This window comes from Panulirus ornatus, chromosome 21, assembly GCF_036320965.1.
Source record: "Panulirus ornatus isolate Po-2019 chromosome 21, ASM3632096v1, whole genome shotgun sequence".
Lineage (NCBI taxonomy): Eukaryota > Metazoa > Arthropoda > Malacostraca > Decapoda > Palinuridae > Panulirus > Panulirus ornatus.
Window position 1 is genome coordinate 29,924,148 of NC_092244.1, and position 26,673 is coordinate 29,950,820.

General features: G+C 51.6%; 1 protein-coding gene across 2 annotated transcripts in view; it reads left to right on the forward strand.

Moving 5' to 3' along the window:
- Positions 1 to 26,673, forward strand: part of LOC139756436 (chitinase-3-like protein 2) — a 213,358-nt gene that overhangs the window by 65,004 nt on the left and 121,681 nt on the right. The window contains exon 2 of one of the 2 annotated variants that reach the window (XM_071675876.1): positions 18,464 to 18,597. The gene's annotated coding sequence lies outside the window, so the exon portion shown is untranslated. Of the gene's footprint in view, positions 1 to 17,879; positions 18,598 to 26,673 lie in introns of those variants that run through there. The other variant, XM_071675877.1, reaches the window with a different exon arrangement.

Genomic DNA, 26,673 nt, shown 5'->3' on the forward strand with positions numbered 1-26,673 from the left:
GTCTCTACAATGACTTACCAGGTCACAGTTGACTTACATATAGCACCAGGTCTCTAGAATGACTTACCAGGTCACAGTTGACTTACGTATAGCGCCAGGTCTCTGACTTACAAGGTCACAGTTGACTTACATATAGAGCTAGGTCTCAACGATGACTTACCAGGTCACAGTTGACTTACATATAGCACCAGGTCTCTACAATGACTTACCAGGTCACAGTTGACTTACATATAGCGCCACGTCTCTACGATGACTTACCAGGTCACAGTTGACTTACATATAGCGCCAGGTCTCTACAATGACTTACCAGGTCACAGTTGACTTACATATAGCGCCAGGTCTCTATAATGACTTACCAGGTCACAGTTGACTTACATATAGCGCCAGGTCTCTACGATGACTTACGTTCAAAACCCAAATAAAACTTTTCTCGTACAGAATATGTCAGACGTAAATTATGCATTGTATTGTGAACACGTCGACTGAGATATGAATTTTACATAAAGAAGATGATGAACCTATGTGAGATATGTCGTCTTCCTTGCGTGACATATGATTTACATTATACACCAGAAAATACACTTCATACTTTCCAGATTCATAATGGAAATATACTTTTGTTTGGCACTGTACACGTTAACTTACTGACGTAAAGTGATGTTGTATCTGGTAGTTTATATAATGGGTTTTATAAACCAGTAAAGACAAGAGAATTTTCAAAAATGGTTTCTTCAGTGTTGTCTGATTTCTCCCAAGTTGGAAGTGTCAAGTTTGGACAGATCTTCTGAGCAACTTGATGATAACTTTAAGTCCGTATTGACTCAGGAAAGTTCCTGGCAACAAAAAGTATTTTGTGAAATGCAGATATTTTTTCCTGTACGTGGTGTGATATGTTGGGTTGTGATGAGTGGCAGCGCGCATGCTGATGCACTGGCGGGCGTACGATGCAGGCGACTATCATTTATACACGTACCGAGCATTATATACTTTGATGTAAACTATTACGGTTACTTAGAACCAAATATTATAGTTCTTTTGGATGATGATAACCACCAGACTGCCAGCAGTGGATGGCAAGTGGTGGAGGTAGCGTGTGCACTGACTAGCCTGGGTCACACTGACTGGCCTGGGTCACACTGAGTGGCCTGGGTCACGCTGACTGGAGCCTGTGTCACACTGACTGGCCTGTGTCACACTGACTGGCCTGGGTCACACTGACTGGCCTGGGTCACGCTAGACGACTTCACTACTCACTCTTCACTCAAATGTGTCGGCCGTCAGTACACATACTCTCTCTCTCTCTCTCTCTCTCTCTCTCTCTCTCTCTCTCTCTCTCTCTCTCTCTCTCTCTCTCTCTCTCTCTCTCTCTCTCTATCTATCTATCTATCTATCTATCTTACATCATTTATAGTCGTTTCTGTGACCCACTGAGCTTCCATATGATGACAGATACAAGTCTACATTGTATGAGAAGCTGTGCATGGCCTGCTGGTGCTTGGTGAGTGGCCTCGAGCACTTCAGTACCCCTTACTTGGCCTGCTGGTGCTTGGTGAGTGGCCTCGAGCACTACAGTGCCCCTTACTTGGCCTGCTGGTGCTTGGTGAGTGGCCTCGAGCACTACAGTGCCCCTTACTTGGCCTGCTGGTGCTTGGTGAGTGGCCTCGAGCACTACAGTGCCCCTTACTTGGCCTGCTGGTGCTTGGTGAGTGGCCTCGAGCACTACAGTGCTCCTTACTTGGCCTGCTGGTGCTTGGTGAGTGGCCTCGAGCACTACAGTGCCCCTTACTTGGCCTGCTGGTGCTTGGTGAGTGGCCTCGAGCACTACAGTGCCCCTTACTTGGCCTGCTGGTGCTTGGTGAGTGGCCTCGAGCACTACAGTGCTCCTTACTTGGCCTGCTGGTGCTTGGTGAGTGGCCTCGAGCACTACAGTGCCCCTTACTTGGCCTGCTGGTGCTTGGTGAGTGGCCTCGAGCACTACAGTGCCCCTCACTTGGCCTGCTGGTGCTTGGTGAGTGGCCTCGAGCACTACAGTGCCCCTTACTTGGCCTTCTGGTGCTTGGTGAGTGGCCTCGAGCACTACAGTGCCCCTTACTTGGCCTGCTGGTGCTTGGTGAGTGGCCTCGAGCACTACAGTGCCCCTTACTTGGCCTGCTGGTGCTTGGTAAGTGGCCTCGAGCACTACAGTGCCCCTTACTTGGCCTGCTGGTGCTTGGTGAGTGGCCTCGAGCACTACAGTGCCCCTTACTTGGCCTGCTGGTGCTTGGTGAGTGGCCTCGAGCACTACAGTGCCCCTTACTTGGCCTGCTGGTGCTTGGTGAGTGGCCTCGAGCACTACAGTGCCCCTTACTTGGCCTGCTGGTGCTTGGTGAGTGGCCTCGAGCACTACAGTGCCCCTTACTTGGCCTTCTGGTGCTTGGTGAGTGGCCTCGAGCACTACAGTGCTCCTTACTTGGCCTGCTGGTGCTTGGTGAGTGGCCTCGAGCACTACAGTGCCCCTTACTTGGCCTGCTGGTGCTTGGTGAGTGGCCTCGAGCACTACAGTGCCCCTTACTTGGCCTTCTGGTGCTTGGTGAGTTGCCTCGAGCACTACAGTGCCCCTTAGTTGGCCTGCTGGTGCTTGGTGAGTGGCCTCGAGCACTACAGTGCCCCTTACTTGGCCTGCTGGTGCTTGGTGAGTGGCCTCGAGCACTACAGTGCCCCTTACTTGGCCTGCTGGTGCTTGGTGAGTGGCCTCGAGCACTACAGTGCCCCTTACTTGGCCTGCTGGTGCTTGGTGAGTTGCCTCGAGCACTACAGTGCCCCTTACTTGGCCTGCTGGTGCTTGGTGAGTGGCCTCGAGCACTACAGTGCCCCTTGCTTGGCCTGCTGGTGCTTGGTGAGTGGCCTCGAGCACTACAGTGCCCCTTACTTGGCCTGCTGGTGCTTGGTGAGTGGCCTCGAGCACTACAGTGCCCCTTACTTGGCCTGCTGGTGCTTGGTGAGTGGCCTCGAGCACTACAGTGCCCCTTACTTGGCCTGCTGGTGCTTGGTGAGTGGTCTCGAGCACTACAGTGCCCCTTACTTGGCCTTCTGGTGCTTGGTGAGTGGCCTCGAGCACTACAGTGCCCCTTGCTTGGCCTGCTGGTGCTTGGTGAGTGGCCTCGAGCACTACAGTGCCCCTTACTTGGCCTGCTGGTGCTTGGTGAGTGGCCTCGAGCACTACAGTGCCCCTTGCTTGGCCTGCTGGTGCTTGGTGAGTGGCCTCGAGCACTACAGTGCCCCTTGCTTGGCCTGCTGGTGCTTGGTGAGTGGCCTCGAGCACTACAGTGCCCCTTGCTTGTATCATACGGGGTCTGGGTTGCCAGAGGCCACCGTGCCATGTATATAGAACAGTTGTCATGGCTGGGAAGAAATAAATCCCAAGTTGACATTAAAGAATTGGTCAGTCGTTGGTGAGTGTTGAACCCAATACAAGTTCATTACACATTACTGAATCCTCTTAGGTTTTTCCCACTATACCCCGAGAATCGAACCCTGGATATATATATATATATATATATATATATATATATATATATATATATATATATATATATATATATATATATATATATATATATTTTTTTCTCCAAAAGAAGGAACAGAGAAGAGGTCCAGGTGAGGATATTCCCTCAAAGGCCCAGTCCTCTGTTCTTAACGCTACCTCGCTATCGCGGGAAATAGCAAATAGTATGAAAAAAAAAAAAATATATATATATATATATAAGTCTATTTATATGTTTGAGTCGTTCATCTGCAGGTCAGATGTGGTTGTCATGTGTTTCCACCGTCCTGGGAAAACTATTTTGTTATTGTGTTGTTGTGTGTTGATGTACCACGTGTTGTTGTATGGCAAGTTATCCTATACATCAGGTGGAGCAAACATTGGCACCCATAACGTTTTCCTATGCATCAGCTGTAGCAAACACGGGCTGGAGGCTGGCCACGCACCGGGTCACAGCCATACGTGACCTGTGGTGGTTGCTGGACCGTCTGTACCTGTGGTAGTATGACCTGTGGTGGCTAGCTGGTTGCTGGACCATCTGTACCTGTGGTAGTGTGACCTGTGGTGGCTAGCTGGTTGCTGGACCATCTGTACCTGTGGTAGTGTGACCTGTGGTGGCTGGATGGCTGCTGGACCATCTGTACCTGTGGTAGTGTGACCTGTGGTGGCTGGCTGCTGGACCATCTGTACCTGTGGCAGTGTGACCTGTGGTGGCTGGCTGGCTGCTGGACCATCTGTACCTGTGGTAGTGTGACCTGTGGTGGCTGGCTGGCTGCTGGACCGTCTGTACCTGTGGCAGTGTGACCTGTGGTGGCTGCTGGACCATCTGTACCTGTGGTAGTGTGACCTATGGTGGCTGGCTGGCTGCTGGACCATCTGTACCTGTGGTAGTGTGACCTGTGGTGGCTGCTGGACCATCTGTACCTGTGGTAGTGTGACCTGTGGTGGCCGACTGCCTGCTGGACCATCTGTACCTGTGGCAGTGTGACCTGTGGTGGCTGGATGGCTGACCACCTCGACTGGCACTGATGACGTCATGACATCCACTTTTGAATATCCTGGGAAAAAGGATTTTCTGACGTCCTTCCAGAAGTGAGGATGCTGACCCTGGTCCTGCTGGCCTCCCACTCCACTGTGTCCTGCTGGGTGAGTGGGATCAAAATTCAGATCAAAGGCCAGGCAGTTATAACAAGCTGTTATACTAGGCTGTTATACCAGGCTGTTGTACCCGGTGTTATAATAGGGTGGTATACCAGCCAGTTATACCAGACTTATACTAGGATGTTATACCAGCCAGTTATACCAGGCTGTTATACTAGGGTGTTATACCAGCCAGTTATACCAGACTTATACTAGGATGTTATACCAGGCTGTTATACTAGGGTGTTATATTAGGGTGTTATACCTGCCAGTTATACCAGGCTGTTATACTAAGGTGTTATACCAGCCAGTTATACCAGGCTGTTATATCAGTAGGTCATATCATCATACACGTGGGTTATACCGTCATACTGAGGATGGTGACGTCATCCTCGAGGGTCGTACCGTCGTGCTCAGTGGTCGTACCGTCGTGCTCAGTGGTCGTACCGTCGTGCTCGATGATAGCACCGTCGTGCTCAGTGGTCGTACCGTCGTGCTCAGTGATCGCACCGTCGTGCTCAGTGGTTGTACCGTCGTGCTCAGTGGTCATACCGTCGTGCTCGGTGATAGTACCGTCGTGCTCAGTGGTCGTACCGTCGTGCTCAGTGATCGTACCGTCGTGCTCAGTGATTGCACCTTCGTGCTCAGTGGTCGTACCGTCGTGCTCAGTGGTCGTACCGTCGTGCTCAGTGATCGCACCGTCGTGCTCAGTGGTCGTACCGCCGTGCTCAGTGGTCGTACCGTGTGTGTGTGTTCATACATACATAGCAGTAAACACTTGGTACATATACACGGTGTTAGAGACGGGGCAACACAAGTGTAAACCCTCTGTACGTAAGACCCAAATCGTAACCATATAGTATTGACATATAGCCTTCCCGGGCAGATATGATCACAAACATTAATTTCATCATTGGAACAGGAACTGGAGTTGTGTGGTATATCCAAAATCTACCCAGATCTCCACTGGGTAAAATATATGTAGATTGGCTAATTATTAGGCCAGTTCGTAATGTAATATAATATGGATACAACAAACTGACTTTGAAAGAGTTGAAACAAAATACTTTTCATCCATTTGTCACTCGAATTGAATTATTAACTTAATTTTACGACAACCAAATTTATATGACGTTTAATTAAGTCATATTCTAATTCGATAATGTCAATAGACTTTTATGTATTAACGCATCATCACAGTCATCAGACAAACTGGTACATGTGTAACTGGTACATATGTAACTGGTACATATGTTACTGGTACATATGTAACTGGTACATATGTAACTGGTACATATGTTACTGGTACATATGTAACTGGTACATATGTAACTGGTACATATGTAACTGGTACATATGTAACTGGTACATATGTTACTGGTACATATGTAACTGGTACATATGTTACTGGTACATATGTTACTGGTACATATGTAACTGGTACATATGTAACTGGTACATAACACAACACCTGCCCATCATAACTCATCACAACATAATTCTTATAAGTTTCCACTCACTATAACACAACACTGACACATGATCCCGCACCACAACATAACCCTGATGCTCCATCATGATCCACCTATGTAACCCTGATACACTGATACATCTACGAAACCCAACCCTGAACTCCACTCCACCACCACAAGTGTCCGACACATGCGGTCACTCATTGGTGGGCTGTGGTAACCCTAGCCAGCAGGGCCAGGCTCTGATACGTAGATAATTGGTATCAGTGGTATGTGATGACGAAGTGCCGGGCTCAGGTTACTTTGTAGATTAATCTACTGCCCGGGAGGGAGGGAGGGAGGGACTGCCGCCCCCCCATGTACAAATGTCTCTACATTTCATCTGGCCACATGAGTGGTCTACTCTGACTACAGTTCATGTTGTAGTTCGTTGTGAAGTTAGTGGAAAGTGCGCAACAATGTAGCGTTTACTGATGTTACTTTGGGATGTAAACAAGGTATTATTATTGGTTTGTATAGTTGGGTCATAACGATCGTGTGACACTGGTCTTCGTGAAGTGTCAAATGTGACCCTTACTGAGGCATTATGTAGTGAGGATAATAACTCGTGAAGTGTCAAATGTGACCCTTACTGAAGCATTATGTAGTGAGGATAATAACACATTGTGTAGTGGCAGGCCACACGGGGAGGCTGGCTGCTCAGCAGGACGGCACAAGGTAACCTCTTGCTTCACACGGGTTTGGGCCAAGTTTCAGCGTTGGGCCAAGTTTCAGCGTTGGGCCAAGTTTCAGCGCTGGGCCACGTTTCAGCGCTGGGCCAAGTTTCAGCGTTGGGCCAAGTTTCAGCATTGGGCCAAGTTTCAGCGTTGGGCCAAGTTTCAGCGCTGGGCCAAGTTTCAGCGCTGGGCCAAGTTTCAGCGCTGGGCCAAGTTTCAGCGCTGGGCCAAGTTTCAGCGCTGGGCCAAGTTTCAGCGTTGGGCCAAGTTTCAGCGGCTGAGAGAGTGTAATCGCCTCGGTCTACTCAGGTTTCGAGTTCTGGAGGACTCACGCAACTGGCGTTACGAGTTTCCTCAACTAAATTATACCATTTTCGGTCATGGGAGATAAACACAGGAACCTTTCAGTCATGTGTATGTGTGTTTACTGCAACACACAACACTGTCCACACACTGTGTAGCCGTGTGTGTTAATGGTGCACATATGTCGTGTGTGTGTGTCGTGTGTGTGTGTGTGTGTGTGTCTGTCTGTCTGCCTGTCTGTCTGTCTGTGTCGTATGTGTGTGTGTGTGTGTGTGTGTGTGTGAATCAATATATAACAACATCAGAGAAGCAGGGCTGCTATGGTCAGGCCAGACTAATGGGTATTTTTCAAAATGCTTCGTCTGAGGAACCATATTGTCTCACACAGATAAGTTGTAAGATGCGTTTTGTGTCGTGTGTGTACATCCAGACGTGCCGGGATGGCTGTATACCAGGGGAAAGACGACTCCCACGACACCCGGCCACTAGTGACGTAAGACGCCTGCAGGACGGGGTCACGACCCCCACCACGACCTGGAGGAGGGGGTCACGACCCTCACCACGACCTGGAGCAGGGGTCACGACCCCCACCACGACCTGGAGCAGGGGTCACGACCCTCACCACGACCTGGAGCAGGGGTCACGACCCCCACCACGACCTGGAGGAGGTGGTCACAACCCCCACCACGACCTGCAGCAGGGGTCACGACCCCCACCACGACCTGGAGCAGGGGTCACGACCCTCACCACGACCTGGAGCAGGGGTCACGACCCCCACCACGACCTGGAGGAGGGGTCACGACCCTCACCACGACCTGGAGGAGGGGTCACGACCACCACCACGACCTGGAGCAGGGGTCACGACCCCCACCTCGACCTGGAGGAGGGGTCACGACCCCCACCACGACCTGGAGGAGGGGTCACGACCCCCACCACGACCTGGAGGAGGGGTCACGACCCTCACCACGACCTGGAGCAGGGGTCACGACCCCCACCTCGACCTGGAGCAGGGGTCACGACCACCACCACGACCTGGAGCAGGGGTCACGACCACCACCACGACCTGGAGCAGGGGTCACGACCCTCACCACGACCTGGAGGAGGGGTCACGACCCTCACCACGACCTGGAGGAGGGGTCACGACCCTCACCACGACCTGGAGGAGGGGTCACGACCCTCACCACGACCTGGAGGAGGGGTCACGACCCTCACCACGACCTGGAGCAGGGGTCATGACCCCCACCACGACCTGGAGCAGGGGTCACGACCCTCACCTCGACCTGGAGCAGGGGTCACGACCCTCACCACGACCTGGAGGAGGGGTCACGACCCCCACCACGACCTGGAGGAGGGGTCACGACCCTCACCACGACCTGGAGGAGGGGTCACGACCCTCACCACGACCTGGAGCAGGGGTCACGACCCTCACCACGACCTGGAGCAGGGGTCACGACCCCCACCACGACCTGGAGCAGGGGTCACGACCCTCACCACGACCTGGAGGAGGGGTCACGACCCCCACCACGACCTGGAGGAGGGGTCACGACCCCCCACCTCGACCTGGAGCAGGGGTCACGACCCTCACCACGGGCCTGGAGAGGGTCCCCGACCCCACCCCGACCTGGAGGAGGGGTCACGAACCCCCACCCACGACCTGGAACAGGGGTCACGACCCCACCACGACCTGGGGAGGGGTCACGAAACCCCACCACGACCTGAGCAGGGTCACGAACCCCCCCAAAGACCTGGAGAGGGGTCACGACCCCCACCCGACCTGGAGCAGGGTCACGACCCCCACCCGACCTGGAGATGGGTCACGACCCACACCACGACCTGGAGCAGGGGTCACGACCCTCACCACACCTGGAGGAGGGGGTCACGGACCCTCACCACGACCTGGAACAGGGGTCACGACCCTCACACGACCTGGAGCAGGGGTCATGACCCCCACCACGACCTGGACAGGGGTCACGACCCCTCACCTCGACCTGGAGCAGGGGTCATGACCCCCACCACGACCTGGACAGGGGTCACGACCCTCACCACGACCTGGAACAGGGGTCACGACCCCTCACCACGACCTGGAGGAGGGGTCACGACCCTCACCACGACCTGGAGCAGGGGTCACGACCCTCACCACGACCTGGAGGAGGGGTCACGACCCTCACCACGACCTGGAGGAGGGGTCACGACCCTCACCACGACCTGGAGCAGGGGTCACGACCCTCACCACGACCTGGAGGAGGGGTCACGACCCTCACCACGACCTGGAGGAGGGGTCACGACCCTCACCACGACCTGGAGGAGGGGTCACGACCCTCACCACGACCTGGAGAGGGGTCACGACCCTCACCACGACCTGGAGCAGGGGTCACGACCCTCACCACGACCTGGAGCAGGGGTCACGACCCTCACCACGACCTGGAGGCAGGGGTCACGACCCTCACCACGACCTGGAGGAGGGGTCACGACCCTCACCACGACCTGGAGAGGGGTCACGACCCTCACCACGACCTGGAGGAGGGGTCACGACCCTCACCACGACCTGGAGGAGGGGTCACGACCCTCACCACGACCTGGAGGAGGGGTCACGACCCCCACCACGACCTGGAGGAGGGGTCACGACCCTCACCACGACCTGGAGGAGGGGTCACGACCCCACCACGACCTGGAGCAGGGGTCACGACCCTCACCACGACCTGGAGCAGGGGTCACGACCCTCACCACGACCTGGAGCAGGGGTCACGACCCTCACCACGACCTGGAGCAGGGGTCACGACCCCCACCACGACCTGGAGGCAGGGGTCACGACCCTCACCACGACCTGGAGGAGGGGTCACGACCCCACCACGACCTGGAGCAGGGGTCACGACCCCCACCACGACCTGGAGGAGGGGTCACGACCCCACCACGACCTGGAGCAGGGGTCACGACCCTCACCACGACCTGGAGCAGGGGTCACGACCCCACCTCGACCTGGAGCAGGGGTCACGACCCCCACCTCGACCTGGAGCAGGGGTCACGACCCCCACCTCGACCTGGAGCAGGGGTCACGACCCTCACCACGGACCTGGAGCAGGGTTCACGACCCCCACCACACCTGGAGGAGGGGTCACGACCCTCACACGACCTGGAGCAGGGGTCACGACCCCTCACCTCGACCTGGAGCAGGGGTCACGACCCTCACACGACCTGGAGCAGGGGTCACGACCCTCCACCACGACCTGGACAGGGGTCACGACCCTCACCACGGACCTGGAGCAGGGGTCAACGACCCTCACCACGGACCTGGAGCAGGGGTCACGACCCTCACACGACCTGGAGCAGGGGTCAACGACCCTCACCACGGACCTGGAGCAGGGGTCACGACCCTCACACGACCTGGAGCAGGGGTCATGACCCCCACCACGACCTGGAACAGGGGTCACGACCCCTCACCTCGACCTGGAGCAGGGGTCATGACCCCCACCACGACCTGGACAGGGGTCACGACCCCTCACCTCGACCTGGAGCAGGGTTCACGACCCCCACCACGAACCTGGAGCAGGGGTCACGACCCTCACACGACCTGGAGCAGGGGTCATGACCCCCACCACGACCTGGACAGGGGTCACGACCCTCCACCACGACCTGGAACAGGGGTCACGACCCTCACACGACCTGGAGCAGGGGTCATGACCCCCACCACGACCTGGACAGGGGTCACGACCCTCACCAACGACCTGGAGCAGGGGTCATGACCCCCACCACGACCTGGAACAGGGGTCACGACCCTCACCACGACCTGGAACAGGGGTCACGACCCCTCACCTCGACCTGGAGCAGGGGTCACGACCCTCCACCACGACCTGGACAGGGGTCACGACCCTCACACGACCTGGAGCAGGGGTCATGACCCCCACCACGACCTGGACAGGGGTCACGACCCCTCACCTCGACCTGGAGCAGGGGTCACGACCCTCACCACACCTGGAGGAGGGGGTCACGGACCCTCACCACGACCTGGAGCAGGGTCCACGACCCTCACCACGGACCTGGAGCAGGGGTCACGACCCCTCACCTCGACCTGGAGCAGGGGTCATGACCCCCACCACGACCTGGAACAGGGGTCACGACCCCTCACCTCGACCTGGAGCAGGGGTCACGACCCTCACCACGACCTGGACAGGGGTCACGACCCCTCACCTCGACCTGGAGCAGGGGTCATGACCCCCACCACGACCTGGACAGGGGTCACGACCCTCACCAACGACCTGGAGCAGGGGTCATGACCCCCACCACGACCTGGACAGGGGTCACGACCCTCCACCACGACCTGGAACAGGGGTCACGACCCTCACCACGGACCTGGAGCAGGGGTCACGACCCTCACCACGACCTGGAGGAGGGGTCACGACCCCCACCACGACCTGGAAGCAGGGGTCACGACCCTCACCACGACCTGAGCAGGGGTCACGACCCCTCACCTCGACCTGGAGCAGGGGTCACGACCCTCACCACACCTGGAGGAGGGGTCACGACCCCTCACCTCGACCTGGAGGAGGGGTCACGACCACCACCACGACCTGGACAGGGGTCACGACCCTCAACCACGACCTGGAGAGGGGTCACGACCCTCCACCACGACCTGGAGGCAGGGGTCACGACCCTCACACGACCTGGAGCAGGGGTCACGACCACCACCACGACCTGGAACAGGGGTCACGACCCCCACCTCGACCTGGAGCAGGGGTCACGACCCCTCACCTCGACCTGGAGCAGGGGTCACGACCCTCACCAACGACCTGGAGCAGGGGTCATGACCCCCACCACGACCTGGAGAGGGGTCACGACCCTCACCACGACCTGGACAGGGGTCACGACCCTCACCACACCTGGAGGAGGGGTCACGACCCTACCACGACCTGGAGGCAGGGGTCACGACCCTCACCACGACCTGGACAGGGGTCACGACCCCCACCACGACCTGGACAGGGGTCACGACCCTCACCAACGACCTGGAGCAGGGGTCACGACCCTCACCACGACCTGGAACAGGGGTCACGACCCTCACACGACCTGGAGCAGGGGTCACGACCCTCAACCACGACCTGGAGCAGGTCACGACCCCCACCTCGACCTGGAGCAGGGGTCACGACCCTCACCACGACCTGGACAGGGGTCACGACCCTCACCACGACCTGGAACAGGGGTCACGACCCTCACCACGACTGGAGCAGGGGTCATGACCCCCACCACGACCTGGAGGAGGGGTCACGACCCCCACCACGACCTGGAGCAGGGGTCATGACCCCCACCACGACCTGGAGCAAGGGGTCACGACCCCCAACCACGACCTGGAGAGGGGTCACGACCACCACCACGACCTGGAACAGGGGTCACGACCCCCACCACGACCTGGATGAGGGTCACGACCCCCACCACGACCTGGAGAGGGGTCACGACCCTACCACGACCTGGAGGAGGGGGTTCACGACCCCCACCACGGACCTGGAGGAGGGGTCACGACCCACACCACGACCTGGAGAGGGGTCACGACCCTCACCACGACCTGGAACAGGGGTCACGACCCTACCACGACCTGGAGGAGGGGTCACGACCCTCACACGACCTGGAGCAGGGGTCACGACCCCCACCACGACTGGAGCAGGGGTCACGACCACCACCACGACCTGAGCAGGGGTCACGACCTCACCACGACCTGGAGGAGGGGTCACGACCCCTCACCTCGACCTGGAGCAGGGTCCACGACCCCCACCACGAACCTGGAGCAGGGGTCACGACCCCTCACCTCGACCTGGAGCAGGGGTCACGACCTCACCACGACCTGGATGAGGGTCACGACCCCCACCTCGACCTGGAGCAGGGGTCATGACCCCCACCACGGACCTGGAGGAGGGGGTCACGGACCCTCACCACGACCTGGATCAGGGGTCACGACCCTCACCACGACCTGGAACAGGGGTCACGACCCCCACCACGACCTGGACAGGGGTCACGACCCTACCACGACCTGGAGGCAGGGGTCACGACCCTCACCACACCTGGAGGAGGGGTCACGACCACCACCACGACCTGGAACAGGGGTCACGACCCCCACCAACGACCTGGAGCAGGGGTCACGACCCTCACCACGACCTGAGGAGGGGTCACGACCCCCACCACGACCTGGAACAGGGGTCACGACCCTCACACGACCTGGAGCAGGGGTCACGAACCCCACCACGACCTGGAAGCAGGGGTCACGACCTCACCACGACCTGGAACAGGGGTCACGACCCTCCACCACGTCCTTTCTATGGAGGATATCATCCAGGGTAGAAGGATTATTTCGTATGTTCTACAGTATGAAGATGGTGGACTCTTCATCAGTCAGACGCTTAATAAACAGGAAATATTACATAGCTATGGAGTCTGTGTTTTACCTAAGTGTGAGTTACATATGTTGTAGGTCGAGTGGCACCTACTGTGAGCTGGTGTCTGTCAGAGGAGGAGGCGGAGGAGGAGGAGGAGGCTCTGCCTGTGTCACCACCATCAGAGTTTTGTGAGTGTTCACCAACTGTCTTCCTAGCTCTACAGACTTGACTTGAATTCCTGCCACAAGCCTGCCACTCTCCTCTCATTCCCTGGCAGACCTCCACTTGAGACATGCCACTGTACACCACAGGTGGTGGTTGAAACGCTCCCTCGCTGATGGTTCGATGGTGGGAGGGAGGGAGGATGTTTCAGACCTCACGTTATCGTTTTGTGATGTGAAGTGGTCAACCAAACGGTCCACATCCAGAGCACCACGACCACTCCGTCAGAGCAGGTTTAGGTCGAACCCACGACCACAGATGTCAGAAAGCAATTCTCGATATTCAGACGCTGAGGTTATTAACATCTTCCAGTATAATCGTATCGTGTCCCGTACAAATTTCTGCCAACTGGTCATTCAGTCTTTCGTCTACCTTTATACAGAGTCGATGTATTATCACCACTAACAACATTGTTTTCCAGCACAGTATTAAGATTTGTGTTTACAATAAGCGAGACACCACGAACCACTTTATTATTGTCATTCTACTATAGAGTGTACCTTGGAACTGTACAATTGTTTGGAATAATTCCTTATTTTTGATATATAACCAAGATTCCCAGATACCAATCATAAGTTCCTCCACTGTACAGTAATTGTCTCTAACTGAAAATTTCTTTCCCGTAGTAACTATAGTTAGGTCGTTCAGGTGAAACTCGTCCCTCGTAATTATTACACTACTCACGTCTGCTTCATTATCTTGCCATGACACGTCGACCTTCTTAAACTGGCTCTGGCTAGCCTGGACGTGATCGCATTTTGCTATAAATTGTAAGAATGTATTTTCAAAAGATACATTCTTCACAGATGGCATCACCATCTGCTCATGCTTGAGTCGCCGCTAGATGGTGTTTTTCTGCACCAGCTACAGGAAGCGCTATACCCATTCTGCTTCTGTGTAAAAATGTCAGAAAAACTCCTGCCATCCTTACCTAGCAAGATACTTGGTTAGTGTAAGTCTCAGTACACACGGCAGGACAAATCTTGTTTACCATACAGTTGATAGACATTCTGTGAGACACATGGCGTCCATAGTGCACCCTGAACAGCTTTGGATGTTGAGAATAAACACATTATTGCCTGGCTCATGGCCGCACATTACGGTATTGGAGGAAGCCCGCCCGCCCGACGTCTCCTCCTGCAGGAGTGGTCCATGTCCTCCGTCCTCCTCCTCCTCCTCCTCCTCCTCCGTCAGTAGGAGGTTCACTCTGCCATAGACAGTTGGGTGTTTATCTTCTCCATGGAATACCATGATAGCTGGAGTCTGGTACAGTCGCCATGACCGATAAAACTTCAAGACTCGAGCCATCCACACTGACTCACTGCTGCGAAGGAACAACTTTGACCCGAAAAACATATTTCATGATTCATGTTGATCATTGATCATGAATAACATCAATATCATGAACAAGATGAACACAATGTGGACCTCATGACGTCATGTGAGGATGAGCCTGGTCGATCTGGTCGTCTGCACAACACTGCCAACTTAATGGCATTCTCAGGTCCCCTCAGCTCCCTGCCAGACGTGGTCGATGGCCGTCTGTGATGTTCATTTCTCTGGGAAAACGTTAGAGGGTTGGGATCTGGAGGGACATCAGGGGATTACAGAGGATTCAGAATGTAGAATGGCTCAGTGAAGAGGATTGGCCCACGAGGCTTTCTCTTACTAGTCATGCCTTCCATTCTGGAGCAGAATGTTCACCACACACACACACACACACACACACACACACACACACACACACACACACACGCAATTTTTTTCCATACACGATCGCGTTAGTGAGGTAGCGCCAGAAATAGACGAAGAAAGGCCACATCCGCTCACATCCATTCTCTAGCTGTCATGTGTATTGCACCGAAACCACAGCTCCCGATCTACATCCAGGCCCTACAGAACTTTCCATGGTTTGCCCCGAACGCTTCACATCCCCTGATTCAATTCGTTGAAAGCACGTCGACCCCGATATACCACATCATTCCAACTCACTTTATTCCGTCTAAGGCTCTCACCCTCCTGCATGTTCAGGCCCCAATAACTCAATATCTTTTTCACTCCATCCTTTCATCTTCAATTTGGTCTCCCTGTTTTCCACGTTTCCTTCACTTCAGACACATAAATCCTTTATGTCAACTTTCCTCACTCACTCTCTCTTTTTGTCCAAACCTTCAGCAAACCTTGTGACACATTCTCTCTTATCCTCTTACCCTTTCACTACTTATTCGATCAAACCACCTCACACCACACATTGTCCTCAAACATCTCATTTCTAACACATCCAACCTCCTCCCCCTTCGCATCCATATCATGATATTTGTTGGCACTTCTACACCTTCAAACCTGATCATTTCACCCTCTCATATCTATCTATCTATCTATCTATATTCATGTATGACGATGATTATTATCTCATGTCATGTGCGTCACACGTCGTATATGTAACAAGCAGAAGACAATACTGCAACTTGCCCATCTGCATCCAGTTGTGTAACGACGTGATGACCTCACATAACCTGTCATATGTCTTGACGTCCGCCTTTGTCTACTAACTGATTATACAGCGCTGGTGGCTGGTTCGGGTGAGAAACTGTAGAAGCTGGTGACTTAATCTAAAGCTGTATTATTGCATGAAAGAAACATTGCCTTTTACTTAATCTTACGAAAAACATGAAAAACAAGTTGAGTGATTTTTGTTTCTTCTTTTACAAAGGTCATTTGCGTGAGTGTTGATTGTGAAGAATCGTGAGCATTTGAAACGAAATGTCTTACAAACACATCAGTTTTCATTGTTTGTAAGACTTACTGTGAACATGCGCTGAAGAAAAGTTTGGACCAAACTTGCGCGGGAGGTGAAGCTTAGTCTGAGCATGCGCGGGAGGTGAAGCTTAGTCTGAGCGTGCGCGGGAGGTGAAGCTTAGTCTGAGCATGCGCGGGAGGTGAAGCTTAGTCTGAGCATGCGCGGGAGGTGAAGCTTAGTCTGAGCATGCGCGAAAGTGAAAGTTTGGCCGAGTCTGCGCAAAAGAGGATTTCTTGCTGTAGTACTTCACCAGTTACTGTATTGTACATTATTCTTGCTGTAGTACTTCACCAGTTACTGTATTGTACATTATTCTTGCTGTAGTACTTCACCAGTTACTGTATTGTACATTATTCTTGCTGTAGTACTTCACCAGTTACTGTATTGTACATTATTCTTGCTGTAGTACTTCACCAGTTACTGTATTATACATTATTCTTGCTGTAGTACTTCACCAGTTACTGTATTGTACATTATTCTTGCTGTAGTACTTCACCAGTTACTGTATTGTACATTATTCTTGCTGTAGTACTTCACCAGTTACTGTATTATACATTATTCTTGCTGTAGTACTTCACCAGTTACTGTATTGTACATTATTCTTGCTGTAGTACTTCACCAGTTACTGTATTATACATTATTCTTGCTGTAGTACTTCACCAGTTACTGTATTATACATTATTCTTGCTGTAGTACTTCACCAGTTACTGTATTATACATTATTCTTGCTGTAGTACTTCACCAGTTACTGTATTATACATTATTCTTGCTGTAGTACTTCACCAGTTACTGTATTGCACATTATTCTTGCTGTAGTACTTCACCAGTTACTGTATTGTACATTATTCTTGCTGTAGTACTTCACCAGTTACTGTATTATACATTATTCTTGCTGTAGTACTTCACCAGTTACTGTATTGCACATTATTCTTGCTGTAGTACTTCACCAGTTACTGTATTGTACATTATTCTTGCTGTAGTACTTCACCAGTTACTGTATTGTACATTATTCTTGCTGTAGTACTTCACCAGTTACTGTATTGTACACTATTATTTTGTGATGTCTTAAGGGAATCTTATGACTAATTTCTTTTTAGATTTTAAAAGTAAGCCTAATTATATATAGATTTATGCTGGAAGAAATCTACTTTTACGCAAATTCTCCGAAAATGTTTCTTTCGCGCATGCTCAGAGTAAGATTCACTCCTCGCGCATGCTCAGATTGAGTTAAACCCATCGCGCATGCTCAGTGTAAGATTCATCCCACCGCGCATGCTCAGTGTAACTTGTACCTCTTGCGCATGCTCGGCCTGAAGTGGCGCATGCGCACATTTCTGTTGACGTTGATTTGCTTAAATCAGTGGCGCGAAATAGTTCAGTGAGTGTGAAGGTGGCTCCTCCAGTGTTCATGATTTATCGATCAATATCGTTGAAGATCGGTGTGGGGAATATCTCTTCTCGTTATGATCAATATCCTTGAAGATCGGTGTGGCGAATATCCGTTCTCGTAATGGTGCAGTGCAATACTTGAACTTCTGGTGTTAATGAATACATCATAGAAAACCCTTATGAAGAAATTATCAAGAAACATTTACTTGTATGGAGGCAAACCCTCAGTGCTTCATGAACTTGGATTATGTGATATTTTTTGGATTATGTGATTTTTTTTTTCTTTTTACTGCGTGATATGTGGAAATGTTGCAACTTTGTTGTGTGTGCACTTGTTCCAGTGGTTTAAGGTTAACGCCACTTCTCAAACCACTGTGTATGTTCTCATACGTTTGTGAGTTCATGATACATCATTGTGAGGTGAACTTTGAAAAGACTGGAGATTCCCTACCATGAAATTAATGAAAGTTAATTTGGCATGTGATTATATCAATACTTACCAAGTGATGGAGGGACGGTAAGAAAATGACTTTCCTTCCCAGATTGAACTGAAGAAACTGACAAAATGAGCCAAACTGGATGTATCGAGCAGCCATAGTCATCATCAGCTCTTCAACAGCAAATTGCCCCTGGCTGACCAACACTTCCACTGAAGCTCTATAATCACCTCGCTAAGGTAAGTGATCGCTCCATTTTGTGTAGTTTATATGGGGTCCAGGGCAGCGAGCGCCCTGCTGGAGTAGGTAGAGGTAAACTAGGGGTAGGAGCCCTTGAGTCTGGGTCACAGGTCATCATTTTGTGTTGTTTATATGGGGTCCAGGGCAGCGAGCGCCCTGCTGGAGTAGGCAGAGGTAAACTAGGGGTAGGAGCCCTTGAGTCTGGGTCACAGGTCATCAGACGTAAAGCGTCAATCTGGGATTTTTATTTTGGCTAACGTCACACAATTGTAATAGGGTTTTGCGGAGCCTCACGGTCGTCAAACTTAGAGCTACATTCTGGGACTTTGCCTCTGGCTTACGCCAGACCATTTCAATCGAGGTTTCCAGGATCCACGGGTCATCAAACTTAAAGTTTAACTCTTCCACTTTTCATTTGGTTAACGGCATACCATTTAATCGGGTTCTGCTGGGTCCATGGGTCATCAAACTTACAGCTTCACTCTGAGACTTTTCTTATGCATAAAGGAACTACGCCATCTGAAGTCGTACATGTTCACATAAATTGATGTTCCTTGCCTTCATACTTTTATAGAAGTCAGTTACTTTTTGCTTTGTATACCACATCGTTCCAATTCATTCTATTTCTTGCACGCCTCTCACCCTCTTGTATGGTCAAGCCCCGATCGCTCAAAATCTTTTTCACCCCATCTTTTCATCTCCAATTTGGTCTCCCACTTCCCTTGTTCCCTCCGCCTCTGACACATATATCCTCTTTGTCAACCTTTCATCACTCATTCTCTCCTTACATCCAAATAATTTCAGCACACTCTCTTCAGCTCTCTCAAGCATACTCTTATCATTTCCACATTTCTCTCTTACCCTTTGATTACTTACGCGATCAAACCTACTCACCCCACATATTGTCCTCCGACATTTTATTTCCAACACATCCATTCTCCTCCTTCGCATCCGTATCATGATATTTGTTGGGACTACTATACCTTCAAACACACCCAGTTTTGCCCTCCCATATGTATATATATATATATATATATATATATATATATATATATATATATATATATATATATATATATATATATTATCCCTGGGGATAGGGGATTTAGAATACTTCCCACGTATTCCCTGCGTGTCGTAGAAGGCGACTAAAGGAGGAGGGAGCGGGAGGCTGGAAATCCTCCCCTCTCGTTTTTTTTTTTTTTTTAATTTTCCAAAAGAAGGAACGGAGGGGGGGGCCAGGTGAGAATATTCCACGAAGGCCCAGTTCTCTGTTCTTAACGCTACCTCGCTAACGCGGGAAATGGCGAATAGTTTAAAAGAAAGAAAAGAAAAAAAAAAAAAAAATATATATATATATATATATATATATATATATATATATATATATATATATATATATATATATAAATTCATATGAGTCCACGGGGAAAATGAAACACGATCAGTTCCCAAGTGCACTTTCGTGTAATAATCACATCATCAGGGGAGACACAAGGGAGAAATATAAAGTCAGTTGATATTCATCGAAGCATTCAGCCATTGTCTAGTTGGCCAAATGTATATAATTGTCAGTCAGGCGAGCAACTGGCCAAGCGTTTGTTCCTGATTTGATTCCAGTCGTCCGTCTGTTCTGCTCGTTTGTATAGATAACCATTAGCTGCTCCTGCTTGATGGCTCATTTACAAATGGCTATTGTACGGGAATAACGCCTTTGTTGCAGTATACATTAGGGCCACATGGTTTATTCGGTTTGGTAACAAAGGCAGAGTTACGACCTTACGTCCCCAGCTTTGCTGTGTTATTTCCCTGAGTGGTGTTGTACTTGTGTGTACGTTATAAGGGATTTCCTCTCGTGTCTCCAGATACAGTCATGTACCCGAGTACAGTTGTACACGATTTCCTCTCGTGTCTCCAGATACAGTCATGTACCCGAGTACAGTTGTACACATTACAGAGAGATGTGAGTCTCGTGCAATTGATGATTTAACACTGAAGGTTCCTCCCCATATTTACTTTCGCGTTCCACTTCATATCATGTGCTGTTGTCCTCCACATGCTAGGCACCGGGCTACACATGTTAGGCACCAGGCTACACATGTTAGGCACTGGGCTACACATGTTAGGCACCGGGCTACACATGTTAGGCACCGGGCTACACATGTTAGGCACCAGTGTACGCATGTTTAGGCAACAGGCTACACATGTTAGGCACCAGGCTACACCTGTTAGGCACGGGCTACACATGTTAGGCACCAGGCTACACCTGTTAGGCACGGGCTACACATGTTAGGCACCAGGCTACACCTGTTAGCCACCAGGATGCACATGTTAGGCATCAGGATACACATGTTAGGCACCAGGATGCACCTGTTAGGCACCAGGATGCACCTGTTAGGCACCAGGATGCACCTGTTAGGCACCAGGATACACATGTTAGGCACAGGATGCACCTGTTAGGCACCAGGATGCACCTGTTAGGCACCGGGCTACACATGTTAGGCACCAGGCTACACATGTTAGGCACCAGGATGCACCTGTTAGGCACCAGGCTACACCTGTTAGGCACCAGGATGCACATGTTAGGCACCGGGCTACACATGTTAGGCATCAGGATACACATGTTAGGCATCAGGATACACATGTTAGGCATCAGGATACACATGTTAGGCATCAGGATACACATGTTAGGCACCAGGATGCACATGTTAGGCACCGGGCTACACATGTTAGGCACCGGCTACACATGTTAGGCACAGGATGCACCTGTTAGGCACCAGGATGCACATGTTAGGCACCAGGATACACATGTTAGGCACCGGGCTACACATGTTAGGCACAGGATGCACCTGTTAGGCACCAGGATACACATGTTAGGCACCAGGATGCACCTGTTAGGCACCAGGATGCACATGTTAGGCACCGGGCTACACATGTTAGGCATCAGGATACACATGTTAGGCATCAGGATACACATGTTAGGCACCGGGCTACACATGTTAGGCATCAGGATACACATGTTAGGCATCAGGATACACATGTTAGGCACAGGATGCACCTGTTAGGCACCAGGATACACATGTTAGGCATCAGGATACACATGTTAGGCACCAGGATGCACCTGTTAGGCACCAGGATACACATGTTAGGCACAGGATGCACCTGTTAGGCACCAGGATGCACCTGTTAGGCACCAGGATACACATGTTAGGCACCAGGATACACATGTTAGGCACCAGGATACACATGTTAGGCACCGGGCTACACATGTTAGGCATCAGGATACACATGTTAGGCACCGGGCTACACATGTTAGGCATCAGGATACACATGTTAGGCACCAGGCTACACCTGTTAGGCACCAGGATACACATGTTAGGCACCAGGATGCACCTGTTAGGCACCAGGCTACACATGTTAGGCACCGGGCTACACATGTTAGGCACCAGGATACACATGTTAGGCACCGGGCTACACATGTTAGGCACCGGGCTACACATGTTAGGCACCAGGATGCACCTGTTAGGCACCAGGATGCACCTGTTAGGCACCAGGCTACACCTGTTAGGCACCAGGATACACATGTTAGGCACCGGGCTACACATGTTAGGCACCGGGCTACACATGTTAGGCACCAGGATACACATGTTAGGCACCAGGATGCACCTGTTAGGCACCAGGATGCACCTGTTAGGCACCAGGCTACACATGTTAGGCACCGGGCTACACATGTTAGGCACCGGGCTACACATGTTAGGCACCAGGATGCACCTGTTAGGCACCAGGATACACATGTTAGGCATCAGGATACACATGTTAGGCACAGGATGCACCTGTTAGGCACAGGATGCACCTGTTAGGCACCAGGATGCACCTGTTAGGCACCAGGATACACATGTTAGGCATCAGGATACACATGTTAGGCATCAGGATACACATGTTAGGCATCAGGATACACATGTTAGGCACCGGCTACACATGTTAGGCATCAGGATACACATGTTAGGCACCAGGATGCACCTGTTAGGCACCAGGATGCACATGTTAGGCACCGGGCTACACATGTTAGGCACCGGGCTACACATGTTAGGCACCAGGATACACATGTTAGGCACCGGCTACACATGTTAGGCACCAGGATGCACATGTTAGGCACCGGGCTACACATGTTAGGCACCGGCTACACATGTTAGGCACCGGCTACACATGTTAGGCATCAGGATACACATGTTAGGCACCGGGCTACACATGTTAGGCACCGGGCTACACATGTTAGGCACCGGCTACACATGTTAGGCACCAGGCTACACATGTTAGGCACCGGGCTACACATGTTAGGCACCGGGCTACACATGTTAGGCACCGGGCTACACATGTTAGGCACCGGCTACACATGTTAGGCATCAGGATACACATGTTAGGCACCGGCTACACATGTTAGGCACCGGCTACACATGTTAGGCACCGGGCTACACATGTTAGGCACCGGGCTACACATGTTAGGCACCGGCTACACATGTTAGGCACCGGGCTACACATGTTAGGCACCGGCTACACATGTTAGGCACAGGATGCACCTGTTAGGCACCAGGATACACATGTTAGGCACCGGCTACACATGTTAGGCATCAGGATACACATGTTAGGCACCGGGCTACACATGTTAGGCACCGGGCTACACATGTTAGGCACCGGCTACACATGTTAGGCACAGGATGCACCTGTTAGGCACCAGGATACACATGTTAGGCACAGGATGCACCTGTTAGGCACCAGGATACACATGTTAGGCATCAGGATACACATGTTAGGCACAGGATGCACCTGTTAGGCACCAGGATGCACCTGTTAGGCACCAGGATACACATGTTAGGCACCGGGCTACACATGTTAGGCACCGGGCTACACATGTTAGGCACCAGGATGCACCTGTTAGGCACCAGGATACACATGTTAGGCATCAGGATACACATGTTAGGCATCAGGATACACATGTTAGGCACCGGGCTACACATGTTAGGCACCAGGATACACATGTTAGGCATCAGGATACACATGTTAGGCATCAGGATACACATGTTAGGCACAGGATGCACCTGTTAGGCACCAGGATACACATGTTAGGCACCGGCTACACATGTTAGGCACCGGGCTACACATGTTAGGCACCGGGCTACACATGTTAGGCACCGGGCTACACATGTTAGGCACCAGGATGCACATGTTAGGCACCGGCTACACATGTTAGGCACCGGGCTACACATGTTAGGCACCAGGATGCACATGTTAGGCACCGGGCTACACATGTTAGGCACCGGGCTACACATGTTAGGCACCAGGATGCACATGTTAGGCACCGGGCTACACATGTTAGGCATCAGGATACACATGTTAGGCACCGGGCTACACATGTTAGGCACCGGGCTACACATGTTAGGCACCAGGATGCACATGTTAGGCACCGGGCTACACATGTTAGGCACAGGATGCACCTGTTAGGCACCAGGATACACCTGTTAGGCACCAGGATGCACATGTTAGGCACCAGGATACACATGTTAGGCACCAGGATGCACATGTTAGGCACCAGGATACACATGTTAGGCACCAGGCTACACATGTTAGGCATCAGGATACACATGTTAGGCATCAGGATACACATGTTAAGGCACAGGTACACTTGATGAGACATGACAGGTACACTGAAGAGAAATGACAGGTACACTGATGAGAAATGACAGGTACACTGAGAAATGACAGGTACAATGATGAGGAATGACAGGTTCACTGATGAAAGATGACAGGTACACTGATGAGAAATGACAGGTACACTGATGAGGAATGACAGGTACACTGATGAGAAATGACAGGTACACTGATGAGGAATGACAGGTACACTGATGGGAATGACAGGTACACTGATGAGAAATGACAGGCTACACTGAGAAATGACAGGTACAATGATGAGGAATGACAGGTACACTGATGAAAGATGACAGGTACACTGATGAGAAATGACAGGTACACTGATGAGAAATGACAGGTACACTGATGGGGAATGACAGGTACACTGATGAGAAATGACAGGCTACACTGAGAAATGACAGGTACAATGATGAGGAATGACAGGTACACTGATGAAAGATGACAGGTACACTGATGAGAAATGACAGGTACACTGATGGGGAATGACAGGTACACTGATGAGAAATGACAGGCTACACTGAGAAATGACAGGTACAATGATGAGGAATGACAGGTACACTGATGAAAGATGACAGGTACACTGATGAGAAATGACAGGTACACTGATGAGGAATGACAGGTACACTGATGAGAAATGACAGGTACACTGATGAGGAATGACAGGTACACTGATGGGGAATGACAGGTACACTGATGAGAAATGACAGGCTACACTGAGAAATGACAGGTACAATGATGAGGAATGACAGGTACACTGATGAAAGATGACAGGTACACTGATGAGAAATGACAGGTACACTGATGAGGAATGACAGGTACACTGATGAGAAATGACAGGTACACTGATGAGAAATGACAGGCTACACTGATGAGAAATTACAGGCTACACTGATGAGAAATGACAGGTACAATGATGAGGAATGACAGGTACACTGATGAGAAATGACAGGCTACACTGATGAGAAATGACAGGTACACTGATGAGAAATGACAGGTACACTGATGAGAAATGACAGGTACACTGATGAGGAATGACAGGTACACTGATGAGAAATGACAGGTACACTGATGAGAGATGACAGGTACACTGATGAGAAATAACAGGCTACACTGATGAGAAATAACAGGCTACACTGATGAGAAATGGCAGGTACACTGATGAGAAATGACAGGCTACACTGATGAGAAATGACAGGCTACACTGATGAGAAATGACAGGCTACACTGACGAGAAATGACAGGTACACTGATGAGAAATGACAGGTACACTGATGAGAAATGACAGGTACACTGATGAGAGATGACAGGCTACACTGATGAGAAATGGCAGGTACACTGATGAGAAATGACAGGTACACTGATGAGAGATGACAGGTACACTGATGAGAAATGACAGGCTACACTGATGAGAAATGACAGGTACACTGATGAGAAATATTACTTTTTTATGAATAAGATCTTCATCCATGTAGATGAACGGAAGGTTTGCAAAATTCTCACAAGATCGATGGAGTCAAAGATTTGTTTTGAGAGATAAACAAAGACATAGAGATCTATGACAAAAGAATAATTCAAGCGCATTTCAAACCAATAAAGTCAGAGAAGACAGTTTCCTTGTTTGTAAGCCAAGAAATTCATTCTGGTGGAGGAGGTGAAAGAGCAACAAACTGGCTTCAACTTGTGGAAATTCCAGGAAATTGGTCGGAAATGATGGATGTTGAAGACCAGTGGTAGGTTCTTGACCCGGCTTGACGAGGGTCTGCACATGTGAGGTTCGTGGGTGGTGCTGCAGTGGGTGAGGGTCTGGGACGTGTGTAGTGCTGCAGTGGGTGAGGGTCTGGGACGTGGGTGGTGCTGCAGTGGGTGAGGGTCTGGGACGTGTGTAGTGCTGCAGTGGGTGAGGGTCTGGGACGTGTGTAGTGCTGCAGTGGGTGAGGGTCTGGGACGTGGGTGGTGCTGCAGTGGGTGAGGGTCTGGGACGTGTGTAGTGCTGCAGTGGGTGAGGGTCTGGGACGTGGGTGGTGTTGCAGTGGGTGAGGGTCTGGGACGTGGGTGGTGCTGCAGTGGGTGAGGGTCTGGGACGTGGGTGGTGCTGCAGTGGGTGAGGGTCTGGGACGTGGGTGGTGCTGCAGTGGGTTAGGGTCTGGGACGTGTGTAGTGCTGCAGTGGGTGAGGGTCTGGGACGTGGGTGGTGCTGCAGTGGGTGAGGGTTCGGGACGTGGGTGGTGCTGCAGTGGGTGAGGGTCTGGGACGTGGGTGATGCTGCAGTGGGTGAGGGTCTGGGACGTGGGTGGTGCTGCAGTGGGTGAGGGTCTGGGACGTGGGTGGTGCTGCAGTGGGTGAGGGTCTGGGACGTGGGTGGTGCTGCA